Source organism: Papio anubis, chromosome 14, assembly GCF_008728515.1.
Source record: "Papio anubis isolate 15944 chromosome 14, Panubis1.0, whole genome shotgun sequence".
In the NCBI taxonomy this organism is placed as follows: domain Eukaryota; kingdom Metazoa; phylum Chordata; class Mammalia; order Primates; family Cercopithecidae; genus Papio; species Papio anubis.
The window spans coordinates 67447426-67461387 of record NC_044989.1 but is presented as its reverse complement, the minus strand read 5'-3'; the positions used below and the strand labels follow the sequence as shown (position 1 = coordinate 67461387).

At 37.3% G+C, this 13962-nt stretch overlaps 1 long non-coding RNA gene across 1 annotated transcript in view; it reads right to left on the bottom strand.

Moving 5' to 3' along the window:
* The window catches only part of LOC116270291, a 48527-nt gene extending 42748 nt beyond the window's left edge, over positions 1–5779 (bottom strand). Inside the window, exon 1 of the long non-coding RNA XR_004178298.1 lies at positions 869–5779. This is a non-coding gene — a long non-coding RNA (uncharacterized LOC116270291). The remainder of the gene's footprint in view (positions 1–868) is intronic.
* Between the last annotated feature and the right edge of the window lie 8183 nt (positions 5780–13962).

Genomic DNA, 13962 nt, shown 5'->3' with positions numbered 1-13962 from the left:
TACTTGCACTACTGATTCAGAGACCACACTTTGAGAACCAGTGCTTTAAGCCAACACTGGACTCACCACTTCCTGGCTAATAATTTTGATTATTACAGTTGTGTCCCTTAATACATGGTCTATGAAACATCTGCAGCAGAATCATATGCACTTTTTGAAAAACAGGCAAGCACATTTCTGCTCTCTACTAAGACCTCCTGAATTAAGCTCCTACTATACTTTTAGCAGGCTTTCCTCAGTGATTTTGATGCACTGTGAAATCTGAAAATTACTGATATGTGCCTTAAGTATTGGCACAAAATGTATTGTTTTTATGTGGTTAGTTCATGTAATATATACTTTATCAGATTTGGAACTTTATTAAGTCCTTCCCAGTATAAGACAGTGTATTTGAAAACATGTTTAAACTTTAAATTAATAAGCTTGTATTATTATTATTGTTAATATATCTTTCCAAAGAAAAGGTAATCACCTTGAGGTCAGTTTCTTTGTATATTTTTGTTGCCTCCACGATCTAGCAGAAAACTGATAACAAACTCAGCAAACGCTTGTTCACAGGAAATAAATACATGTGTGCTTATGTGTGACATAAAAGAAATTCACTGCAAAGAAGCGAAATTCGGAAGCAGTAATAAGTTCATGGAACTGTCCAAAGAACCCAGATTTCCATGCGCCTAGGAGAAGCAGTTTTTTTGAGCAAGAAACAGTTTTCTTTGCAGTTTCCTAGGAGAAAATCTCTTTCCAAAAGTCTTGTGGAGAGGGCTGTTTACCGAGCCAAAGCTACATGCTCAGAAGCCCTTGCACAAAAGGCAAATTGCTCACAAACAGTTTAGGAAATCGATGTTTGAGGTGAAAGATGTTCTCTTACCTGAAATTCTATCCAAAAACATGTTGAGTAGGTATGTAGTTTTGCAGAGATCCAAAGGAAAGTGAGCACCATTGAATCCATCTCTTTCCTATGTAGTTCAAAGTTTTGCATCAGTTTGGGAGCTTTCAGTCACAGGTAATAGATCAAGAATGCTTAAACAGAAAAAGGAACTATTGTTTCACAAAATAAGAAATCTAAAGTCAAATCAGTTCCAAGGAAAATTTAGTAGCTTGACAATCCTCAACAACACAGATGTTTTCCTTGTCTGCTTTGCCATGTTCAGGGTATTGGGGAGCTCTCCTTTCCTGGTAACAAGTTGACTGTGGTAGTTTCAAGAATTACACTTTGATGTGGTCCCATCCAGTGCAGAAGAGGATGTTTTCCCATGCACATATTTTTATTACCAAGAAAAAAATATTTTCCAGAAGCCCCTCAGCATACCTCAGGTCCCACTGGTGAGGGAGGGGTCACAAATCCATGCATAAACCAATCACATGATAACAAGTCCTTGCTTGCGTTGGGAAACAGACCATTTCCCAGCACACACATGTGGCTGGGCAGAGGCACTTTCTAAAACTGAAGCTCTTCCAGCAAGGAAGAGATGAAGCAAGGGGAATGGCAATTGGGCAAATGACTAACAGTGTCTGCCAAATTGGTCTTCAAGTGATGCAGGTCTAAGATATTGAATTTAAACATTGCATTTGACATTTGCAGTAGAGTCTCAGAAACTATCCCTTGAATATTTAGCAGCATCATCACTAAGTAAACATCAACAACTAATTTCAGCTCTCTAGGCATGTTCTTGTCTTAAAAAATGACAACAAACCTAAGAGCAGCAACCCCAACCACACTAGCTGACATTTAATGCCACTTTAATGAGCCCATACTATGTGCTAGGGACTGTGAATTGTCATTTAGTCCTCTCCACAGGACTATGAGATAGTAACTGTTGAAACCCTCATTTTACAGACAAGGAAAGTGACCTTTAGAGAGATTACAATACTTACCCAAAGTTGCACAGCCAGCCTTCAGTCTAGAAACCACAAATAAGTGCTCCTGAGGGGCTCTTTAGGGTCATCTCTGCCTCGGGACAGGTTTGGAAACACTGGGAAAATAGGTTATAGTTTGTTTAGCTGAAATCTGAAATAATAGAGGTTAAAGGAAAAAAACAGATGAAAGAGTCATGGAATTAGGAGATAAATGGAAAAGATGTAGACATTTGTGATCGGATTAGGTTTTCCAGATAAAATACAGGGCATCCAGTGAAATTTGAATGTAAAATAAACAGTGAATGATATTTCAGAAAAAGTGTGTCCTAAATATTGCATGGGACTTATACTAAAGTATTATTTGTTGTTTATCTGAATTGAAATTTCACTGGGTGTCCTGATTTTCTTAAAGTTGACAATCCTAAATGGGATGGATGATGACTAGTGGGTGGATAGGTGGGAGGATAGGAGATGAATGGGATGAATAGGTAAGGGGTGTGTGTGTGTGTGTGTGTGTGTGTGTGTGTGTGTGTATCTTTCTTGGATATAGACCGACAGGGGAAGGCAATGGCATATGATGAGAGTTTAGAGAAGATAGTCTAACCTAGAGAACAAAACATTTGCTGCCAAGGAGATGAGAACCTGAACATTTGCTTTGTGATTACAGCAATGACTCACTGTGTGACCTTTGATAAATTACAACTTCTTTGTTATACAGGGTTCTGTATTAATACAGGTGAGATAACAGTATCTGCCTTATTTCCACAGGACATGAAAACAAGGTCACTTGAGCATTGCTTAAAATCCCAGGATTGAAGGAGGTCCAGGGGATTGTATTTTTGTTATATTAGGTCCATGAGAAGGAAGAATCCAGAAAGCTCTGTTAAACTTGGAAATCTTTTCTAATTTCTTTGGGAAATTCTCACTAAATAATGATTCCAAGTCAATGCTGGATGCACTGATTACAACCTACACTTTGTTTTCAAGCCTTAATTCACATACCTGGATAGTTCCCTCGTTAGCTGAGCACATTGCCCTCTAACTGAATCAGCAGAAATTAGCAAATTTGGACATCAGCTATTTCTTCCCTGTGTTTAACAGGAAGCCTAATGCAACCTAGTTTTCCCAGGATTTATTTTTTTCACAAGTGCCAGAGCAGCACAACACCACAGGGATCTGAGCTGTGAGCATGTGCTGATAAAAGCTGGTTTCCTTTTGTGGTTGCCTTTTCACTGAATTGGCAAATAAATGGGCCTCTAATTATCTTTGGAGGTAGAAGTCTATTACATTTCACTAGGCCTGGGTATTTTGCTAATAAAATGAATACAACCCAAGAAATAAGAACTGTGGAGGGTGACAGGGTTAGCACTTTCACTGATATTCTCAGAGACCTTGGAAGCATCCTCCTACAGTAATCACATGGCCAGGGCCAAAGCAAAAGCACGGTGCCAATGGATGAAAACAGGGGACAGTCCCCACAGAGGGCACAAGTTGAGAACATTCTTCCAGGTGGCAAAGGAGGGCAGGAAAGGAGGTGAATTTCATGACCCTAGATTGTAGACAGGGAACCCCAGACCACCCCCTAATGCAGGAGAACCTTATGATCAGTGGACTAAAAATTATGAAATAATTATGTCTTCATGATCATTTGCAAAAGATTTCCTTAAACGATAGCTCATTTTGTATTTATTGCAATGATAAGGAAATTGAAGCTCATAGAGGTGAAATGATTTACTCTAATGTGTATACGAGGCAATGTTCGAAATCAGGTCTACTGAAAGCAAGGCCAGGAATTCTTCCACCATGCCCAACAGTATTTGCCATGTGGTGTAAATTAATACCTGCCAAAATGTGACCTTCCTCCTCATATGTACAGCTGTTGAAATTCCCACCACAGTGGGAATTTCCACTTTGTGGGTTAGAGAAGGAAGGAAGGAAAATTATATATTGTATAAACCACGTTAGGTAGTGACCGAGAAAGAAAATAAGGAAAAATTCTTTCTGGATATTTCATCCCGGTTGTCAAACTTGGAAAGCCAAGTTGGGAAGCACAATTTATTGGTATTCCTTCCTTCCTTCATTCATTCATTCATTCCTTCATTCATTCATTCATTCAACAAGTGTAAATTAAGCCTCTATATGCCAGACACTGTGTAAGGCCTTGTGTATTCAGTGGTGTGTGAAAGAGCCATGCCATGGGTGAGCAACATGGTGAGGAAAAAGAAGAAAGTGAAAGCATGAGTATCTCATCACTGATTGTGGAAAGTGCTGTGGAAGACAATGACAGGACTTGAAATTATCCCAACAGATAGAAATGATAAACACTGGAGGTAAGGATGCCGTAAATATCCCACTTGATCATTACACATTCTATGCGTGTAACAAAATATCACACGTACCCCATGGATTGTACAAATATTATGTATCAATAAAAAACAAATTTAGCAGGAATAAAACACAGAGATGGCTTCTCCAATTTAGAGCATACCATTCTAAGGCAGTGATCTGAAAAATGAGAAGGAACCCTGCAGGGGAATACTGGGCAGAAAGCATATGAGGCTCTGATGGTGTGGGAGCACCATTCCTTCCAGGAGCTGAAAGAAGGCCCCTGAGGTTGAAATGAGGTGAAGGGGAATGAGAGGGCAGTAAAGGGTGCAGAAGCAGGCAGGAGCCTGAAGGACTGCCCTGGAATGTTCTGTGTGCTCAACAGCAACTGGCAGGCCTGGCCTCTGGGCGAACCAGGAGGGCAGGAGACACCAAAAAGATTGAGGTGAACTTCAGCTTGCCCAGTTCTCAGGTGTGCAATTCCAGGTGTATGTGGTGGGTCTGCCACTTCCATAGGTAAGTTATTCCCCCATGTTAAATTCTGTTTCTGCCACTAACCCTACCCACAGTGCCTAATACCACCACCATACTCACCTTAGTAAATGGACTTCAGTTCCACATGGGAACAGGGGAGAAGGAAACCTAAGCTGCCAACTAGGTTCACAGAAAATATTTCCCCAAGCTCCAACAGAGACTGTGCAATAAACTGAAGGGTTTCTGGCCAAGTCCTGGCCACCTCTGAAAGCCGTTATCGGGTGCAAATCCCACTTTCTCCCATTGTCCTGTTTGCTGTTTGTGGCTGAGTAAGCACCCAATCTGGGCAGCAGATCATTAGGAGTAACTGATTAACAGCCGCTGCTGTAGAACTTGAGAGTTTTGTTTTCCACAACCTGAAAGGGTGCTTGCTTTATGATTTTTTAATTACAGTGTAAATATTGCAGCCCCATAAACCTCTTGATTTATAGCTGACAGGTGTGAAAGTTTGCACTTGCTGTAAAAGGCCCCAAGTCTTCTGTTCTCCGCAGCCCCTGTTTCCCACCCCTTTCTCAGGCTATCTTGGCAGCTGGCTGTTTGGAGGCACTTACTTTACCTGCTGTCAGACAAGGGCAGTAAATGGCAAAATCTCTAAATGGAGAGCTTATTCTCTGATTTCCTCCCAACCTCTCTTTTGGGGCCGCTTTTTCTCTGTTCCTTCTTTCTCTTCTATTTCCCCAAACCACTGTGTGACCTCAGCCTGGTTAAGAACTTTCCACTGTGACTCCCCCGTCCCGAGTCACACCTCGTGTTCTGATTTTCCTTCTGAATGTATTAACAAGCTCTGTGCTCCAAGTGCCTTAAACTGCTAAGAAAGAAGAATTCATTTAAATATTTATTTGTGTCTTCATTTATTCTACATATATGATTGAGTGTGGCTATGTTACGCATATTGGTCCAAGCGCCAGAGAGGCAGCAGTAAACACACCAAAGTCATTGCTGATATGAAGTACATTCTAGAAGGGAGAGATACAAAATACACACATGGTCAAATAAGTTAAAAATTTCATTTCGGCCGTGCGTGGTGGCTCACGTCTGTAATCCCAGCATTTTGGGAGGCCGAGACGGGTGGATCATGAGGTCAGGAGATCAAGACCATCCTGGCTAACACAGTGAAACCCCGTCTCTACTAAAAATACAAAAAATTAGCTGGGCATGGTGGTGGACGCCTGTAGTCCCAGCTACTCGGGAGGTTGAGGCAGGAGAACAGCGTGAACCTGGGAGGTGGAGTTTGCAGCGGGCCGAGATCTCGCCACTGCACTCCAGCCTGGGCAACAGAGCGAAACTCCGTCTCAAAAAAACAACAACAAAATATACATTTCAGGCCAGGCCCGGTGGCTCACATCTGTAATCCCAGCACTCTGAGAGGCCGAGGCTGAGGCAGGCAAATTGCCTGAGGTCAGGAGTTCTAGACCAGCTTGGCCAGCATGGTGAAACCCCATCTCAACTAATGATACAAAAAAATTAGCCGGGTGTGGTGGTGCAGGCCCGTAATCCCAGCTACTGAGGAAGGTTGAGGCAGGACAATCATCTGAACTCAGGAGGCAGAGGATGCAGTGAGCCGAGATGGTGCCATTGTACTCCAACCTGGGCAACAAGAACAAAACTCCATCTCAAAAAAAAAAAAAAAAAAAATTCATTTCAAACTCTGATGGGTGCTATGGAGAAGATAAAATTAGGAGATGTGGAAAAGAGTGATTGGAAGTGGCTTTGGCCAGAAGGACAGGAGATTAGGTTATTTTCTCCAACTTCCCGGCACATGGCCCCTCACTTGTGTTTCTTTTGGAAGACTGGCTTCATTTTTTTTGTTCTCATGCCATGTTGACTACTATCCACATGACCGTAAATGACCACCCCATCTCTGTCTTTACATTGACTCAGGATAAGCAGTCAACAAAAACTAATTGCCCTCCCCGGGTCCTATTCTTAGAAAATAGAATCTAGCTGATGCAGCATGGGTTAGGTTCCATCTTGGTAAAAATCAGCCTTGAGCAACCAGCTGTGTCACCTGAGTACAGCCTAGATCTTCAGTGCTACCGGCAGAGGAGTGTTTAGCCTAGAGAGAGGAAGAGTACAGGCTACAAAATACATGCCAATCTGTCCCTGCCATAGCAAGATTCTGTGTTAGTTATGGGAAAGCAGAAAAGAAAAGAGAAAATAAACATGAGATTTGGTCCTTGTTTTCAAATAACTTGCAGTCTAATGGAGATATTATGATATACATACACAAAAATATTGCTCAAATATAATGCAATAATAAATGGTGCTTCTAATGAACATCAAGGACATTAAGTGTTACAAGAACCCAGAAAAGAAGACAGTGAATGTTACAATAAATTAGTGGGGAGGTCAGATAATGCTTTGGATGAAAAGTAGATTCTACAAACCTAAGCTTAAAAGTGGGGGAAAACCCACAAGCAGGTTTCTTTATGGTTTTCTCAGAGACATTAAGAAGAACCAGAGGAAATTCGTAGTAGTCATTAGAAAAGTAACTAACCAGTAATCTTGCTTACAGATAGCTGGTGTTTTGTAGACCTAGTCAGGGAAGAAATGAATGAGTCTTAAACTAAAGAGAATTGCTAAAAAGAAATAATGAGATTTTTAGGTTCAACATGTGCTAATAAGCTGAACTAAATAAAGTAACTATCCTTGTAAGCTCAGAATTTAAAACCTGGTCATCTAGAGAAAACACCTGAAATAAAATTCCATAGCTATTTAATGTACTCTCACAGGCCTCCAGAGAACAAAGCAATTTTGCTTTCCAAAGTATTTTGAATTTTAAGATTTTTCAATTCCTGTAGTCATTTCTAGTCACTTCACGTCCAGGGAAATTGCTTCTAGGTTGGTAACAACACCCATTGAATAGATGCATTTTACACCTGTGGCAATTATTAATAATGACCTCTTTTACTCAAATTGATGTTCCAGTTTGGATGATTAATCGAAGATTATCTTATTCCTAGGCCAAGTTGGATAAAAGAAATTATGTTTACTATTATTTCAATTTCTTGTATCTTTCAATGAAGAGATGAGAAAGCACAATTTTAAAAACTGTCTGAGTTAAAAGTTTCTAGGTGACTTGGAAGTTTAGAGATTAAATCACTTGGAAGGTTCTAGGAAACCACAGCAAGTCCATATAGACTTTTTAAGGCATTACAAAACTCTTCGCGTGTTATTATGCTCTCTCTGATTCTAACTCTGTCAGGCAAACAACCCAATCTTAATTCTTAAGTTTATATTTCCATGACAAAAAAAAAGAGGGGGACATTTTTTGCATTATGGCTTTTTGGTAAAATGAACAGTTATTATTATCCTTGGCTGGAAGAAACGTATTTTTTTGACAGCAAACCAAAGATTGGACAAGGTATTTTCAGCTTTTCAAACACTAAACTGAGAAAATAAATGAGTAGAGGATTTGTGTGTCATTCGACAGAGTTTTAGTGTCAACCATAACAGTTCTTAGTGGAAAAATGTTTAATACCTTCTACTTAATCAAAACTAAATTCCTCATAAATGACTATTTGATAAAAAGAAATGCCTATGAGTAACTTATCTTACAATGTGAAATTGCCCTCCTAACCCCCAAACCCTAAAAAATGAAGCAGAGCTGATTGAGAATATTCTGAGTGTGGTATTAGAGTTTTGATAAACACAATAAAATCTCAAATCTCAAATTGCTCAGCCAGAAAGACAACTGGATAACCTTGGACAAGTTGATCCTCACCGATTATTTTTCCCTAGAAGCTTAAGTGTGAATAAAATGTTCTGGCATTTCACTCTCTCATCAGTTTTACATACTGGGGTTTTCAAGTTTCTCATATCCTTCTATTCTATTATTATCCTCCTTTATCTTTCTTAGAGTCTATGCCGGGAATTACTCATGCATAAAGATTATGTGAAAAGACTTCATCTCTAGTGCTTTTTTCTAATTGTCAAATTTACAGTAAAAGGGATAATAACTATTGAGTACTGATTGATCTATGTTTTCATAAATGCCATGTTTTCAAAAATGCAATTTCTTACCAGGAGCAATCATAATGTAGGTTGCAGTAGTTTACTGCCTTGATTATCAGCCAGATATTTTCCAAACTTTCCCCCCAAAATATAAAATCTTAGCAGATATAATTCCCTTAATTTTGATAATGGAGGGCAGAAAAAACTGTGCCTCATTGAAAATGCAAAGCTAGCATTCAATTGAGATAATTTCTTTATTCTCTTTATTGATTTAAACTCTGTCTGCCTCTTTGTGGCATAGGCCAATCCTTAGGTTAGAGGTGACAGTGTAGCATAATGGTTAGGAGTATATAGTTAGAGTCACACTGTCTAGGTTTTAAATCCCAACTCTGCTCTTGCTAGCTGAGTAAATCAGGATAGGTTTTTTTGTTTTGGTTTTGGTTTTAACATCTCTTGGTCCCAATTCTTCTCACTTGTAAAACAGTATCAATAACACCCCTCCCAGTGGGTTAAATACACAGTAAACATCAGCACAGAGCCTGACATAGAATAAAACCTTAGTGAAATGTTATCCTATTACATGAAAAATATAACTAGAGGATAAACAGAGAGCTTAGATAATCGGCCCGTTAATAATCATAGGCTATGCATTTCTCCTCCAGCAGATCTTGGTATCTGCTGACATCCTCTTTTTAATTCCTGACACATTCTTCAGTTACAAGCTTAAAGTTCTCTATCTTTTTGGCACAGACCGAACACCATTCCCTGAGGAGGCTGTTAATTCATTCAGGCCAATAGAAGGCAATCATTACAAGCAATTCAAAGTTCCCTTTGGACTTCCTCTGAGATGAGGATACAACCACTTCTTTATTATTTCCTAGAGAAAGGGTGACATTAACCTGGGTAACATATTAAGATTGACCCCAAATCAGTAGGAAATGTTTTCACTGAGTTACATTTCTGACCATTACAGTCATTACAGAAAGATGTCAGATACGGTTCCTGATTGTTTACTTTATCATGTATCTACCAGATAATACTGGTTCATGGTACAAAGGTTCTTCAATTTCCACATTCCAGGATTTCACTTTGCAAGGCGTATTTTTTGATCCATTGACATTCATTTGCTAACTCCGTTATCCACAGATAACCACTTTTATCTACCAATCAAGTAGAATGGCCAACAAATCTGAATCTATTAACACTGAAACTCAATCTGGCAAATTCCTTCCCAACATGTTACTGGCAGAATTCTGATTTCTACAAGCATTTCAAGGCTTAAGTCAGTTTTATACTTAGATTTCTTAAAATGTTGCTCCAATTACCAAGAAGACCAGTCACTGTTCTGAGCATATATTCTTTTATAGATACAACATCTATTGAAAATTAAGAGAAATCCATGTTTTAATTTATGAAATAACAGTGGGTAGTTTTGGCAAACAACATTTTCTCCCAGCTGTTGAGAATACTCCCTTATTACAACTGCTCATCTCTATAATCTCTTTGGATGCCTCTCTGAGCAGCCAAATCTTCACATCCCTCTTAGATAAAAGCTGGTTTTCTAGATAATCCAGGTAAGGCCTTGGTGAGAACTGCCCTCCACAAACTGAAGTGGTCACAGTGTCCATTTGCCATCATTTTTGCACAAGACCTATTGCAACTTCCTTCAAAATCATGCTTTATTCTATTTTGAAAATAGGTCTCTTTCCTAAGGGATTTTCAAAGAGACTCTAGCTGTTAAAAATATGAATGCTATTTTTCTCCTACCCTTCTGAGTCCTATTCAAAAGAATCAAGAGTTTGGGCTGAAATATAAATTAATATGTCTAAAAAGATTAGTTACGAGATTCCCTATGTGAGTATGAATCACATGTTTGGGATCATTGAGACAGTATGTAGAGATACTATTTTCAACATGTCTTTATTTCATTAAGAAAGGAGATGGTTGTAAAGTGATCAAGTATTCCTATTCAACTTTCATGAAATTATTGGTAAAAAGAGACAGAATACATTTAATCAAGCACCTTGGGATTTTCTATTTCTAAGTGAAAAGAAAGTGTTTTATTAGTTTTTTAAAATCTTGCTGCTGGCTGCCAGAAAAGTCACTTGATACGATACAATTGCTACCAGTAATAAGATGGTGCATGAGAAACCTCATTTTTGGCATTACACTAGAGATGAAAAGTAGAGCAAGAAAAAAAAATCACCTTTGTCAGACAGAAGGTTAGATGTATTAAAATAAAATCTTAATGGAACCAAAGTGAAAACCTGTATCATGTCCAAGGTTTCTGGTGGGAAAGTTTCAGCAGTGATGAATTATCTCCCAAATGATGTAATTAATGGGGAATGCAGCATTTCACAATAGAAACAATGAAGTTTTGACAGACCCAGAAAAACAGGAATATTCGTCACATCAACTCAAAGTGGTCAAGGTTTGTATTTGTTTGTTTGCTTTAAATACTTAATTTACTCCATCGATCTGGGAACATCCCAGGAAGAAAACAATGCAGGGTTTAAATAGTTAACTGAATGAAATAAATGGGATCACCTCAATCTCCTGAATTGAATTTATTAGATGAAATGACCTTTCCTTTTGTTACATCAGTACATACATGAAAAACAACCCAATTCAATACATTGTTTCTCTGAATTTCACTGAGATAAATCCAAAACACTTGCTACTTCTACTTCATTACTTTCCATTCACCGCACAAATCTTTTGCATTTATTTTCAATCCCCAACTCTGGTTGGAAATTCCTTCTGTCAATGTTATTAATTTCTTCCATGTGGCCAAAGATAGTGATAATCTTTCATTCTCATCATATTCTACATCTCAGTTGCATTCAACACATTTGATCATTTCTTTTTTCTGGAAGCATATGTTCTTTTGTCTTGTCTGACTTGTTTCTCTTGGTTTCATTTATATTTATTAAGTTGCTGTAACTCAAGCTCCTTTTCTCACCCCTTCTTCTCCTTCTCTATGCTGTTCTAAGTGCTCGTCGATCCAGGATCAGTATCAGCTCCCATATCTTCATTTATGCAAAGTCTCTATGTAAATTCGTCCAGTTCCATGACTTTATCTGTATGCTATCGACTCTCAACGTTAGTTTCCAGTCCTGATTACTCCTTTGAATTCCAGGCTCATGTATCCAGCTTCCTTCTTGATATATCCAGTTGCATGTTAATAAGGACTGTGACATTTTCAAAGCAAATCTTGATTTCCACACAATCCCTGCCCAGTTACCTCTTAAAATGCCCACTCATACTCTACATTCTCAAATGTGTTTCTGTCCTTAGTGTTTCTACATTCTCAAATGTGTTTCTGTACAGTCCAGTGAAGATTGTACCATCTATTCAGTAGCTTAAGCCAAAGCCTTGAAAGTAATACTTCTATCACATCCTCCTCACTGATTTGGCCCACCGTGATCCTAATGCAAACCATCATCACACCTTTTCTAATCCACTGCAATAGCTTGTTAGATGATGTTCCTGTTTTTAATTTTAACATCCCTAGAGCGTCCAAAATGCTCTATTTTAATATAAGTTACATAGTTACTCCTCTGCTTAAAAGTCTTTGTGAGCTCATTATTAATGCTGTTTTCTAATGTACTTAACCCACTTTACTCCCCTGTCCTTATTGTCTTCATAGCATTATCATTACCAGAAATTACTGTGATTATTTTTAGAAGACTGTATGACCTTAAGGCAGAGAAGGTACAATTCTGTCTTACTGACCAGTATATCTAAGTATCTGGTACATGATAGACACTGAATACATTTTGAAAATTTTTCAAAAAGATGATTTTTATAGTATGAAGAATATAGTTTGGAAATGTTCATAAAGCAAAAATTATTTCAAAGCACATAGGGATTTAACCAGAGTAAGATGCAACCACTCCTTTTCAAAAATTAACAGATCAAGAGAACAAAAGTAATATACAGGTAATGTCAATAAAAATAAAATTAAGACTGCATATTTTAAAACACTCATGATAAATTATAAAAATTGACAATATTGTAGGCTACAATGGAAATCCCAAAGGATTCCAATCAGCAGAAACAATATAAGGTACATTTTAACAAAAAAATAAATTGCTAATACCAAAAAAAAAACCCAAACTGCTGAGATTTTTAAAATACTATTTTATTTAATATTGGGGTTAAAAAATAAAAAATAAACATAATGTAAAGGCTACTTAGATGTGAATGACAATGAGAGCACTGCATAGAAAAACTGATGAGTTATATCCAAAGCAGTAATCAAAAGAAAATTAATAGCCATAGTGCATTTATTAGAAAATGCTTGGAACCAGAAATAAAGAGGGAGCATAATAAAACAGGAGAGAATGAGTCTGAAATCAAAATTCAGATCAATACAATTGATACGTAAAACCAAGATCTAGTTCTAATAAACGATGAACAAAATAGCCACCCTCTGTCAAAGCTTATAAAAATATAGAAAAAATATAAATAAAAACTATTAGAACCAAAAAAGGCGCCATAGATATAGATAGAAAGGATAATTTAAAATTATAAGATATTATGTATAATTTTATATAAGAAATTCTATATGAAATACATAATTTTATAGGAAAATGTGAATTTTTTAAATTAAAGTAAAAGATACATGAATAGATCGATAATTTTATGAGACATTTGCCTGCAAAGGAAAGAGATCAGATGCAGATGGTTTTATATATAACTTAATCAAACATTCAAGCAACAGAAAATAACTGTTATTTATATTTTCCTATAACATTGTAAAAGAAGAAAACTAATTGCCTAAGACAAGGCAAATATAGCGTTGATACTACAATTTAAAAAAAACAGAGCACAAACAATATGCACACAAAAACTTTAAATAAGATAAAAATTCGTAGTCATCTATTAGAAAGAAGAATGTATCATGATCAAGTAATGTTTAGTAATATAAGAATAGTTCAGCACTAGGAAATCCATGCACGTAATAAATCTGTTAATATATTTTAGAAATAAATATATGATTATTTTAATAATTTAGAAAAGGCATTGTTCAACTACCATTCTTAATTTTAAAAGACTTATAATAAACTCAATTGCCATTAGATGTTTACTCAGCATCATGGTAGAGGGCTGAATGTATGCAGCAAGAAGGAAAGAAAAGCAATATGACATGTGTATATATTAGAAGAGAACAAACTGTCATTGTCATCTACTTAGAAAATCTAAAAGTGTTTAAAAATAAATCAAATAATTCACTATCTAAAGAGAATAAATGGGAAACAATTCCCATGATTATTTTAGTAAATATAG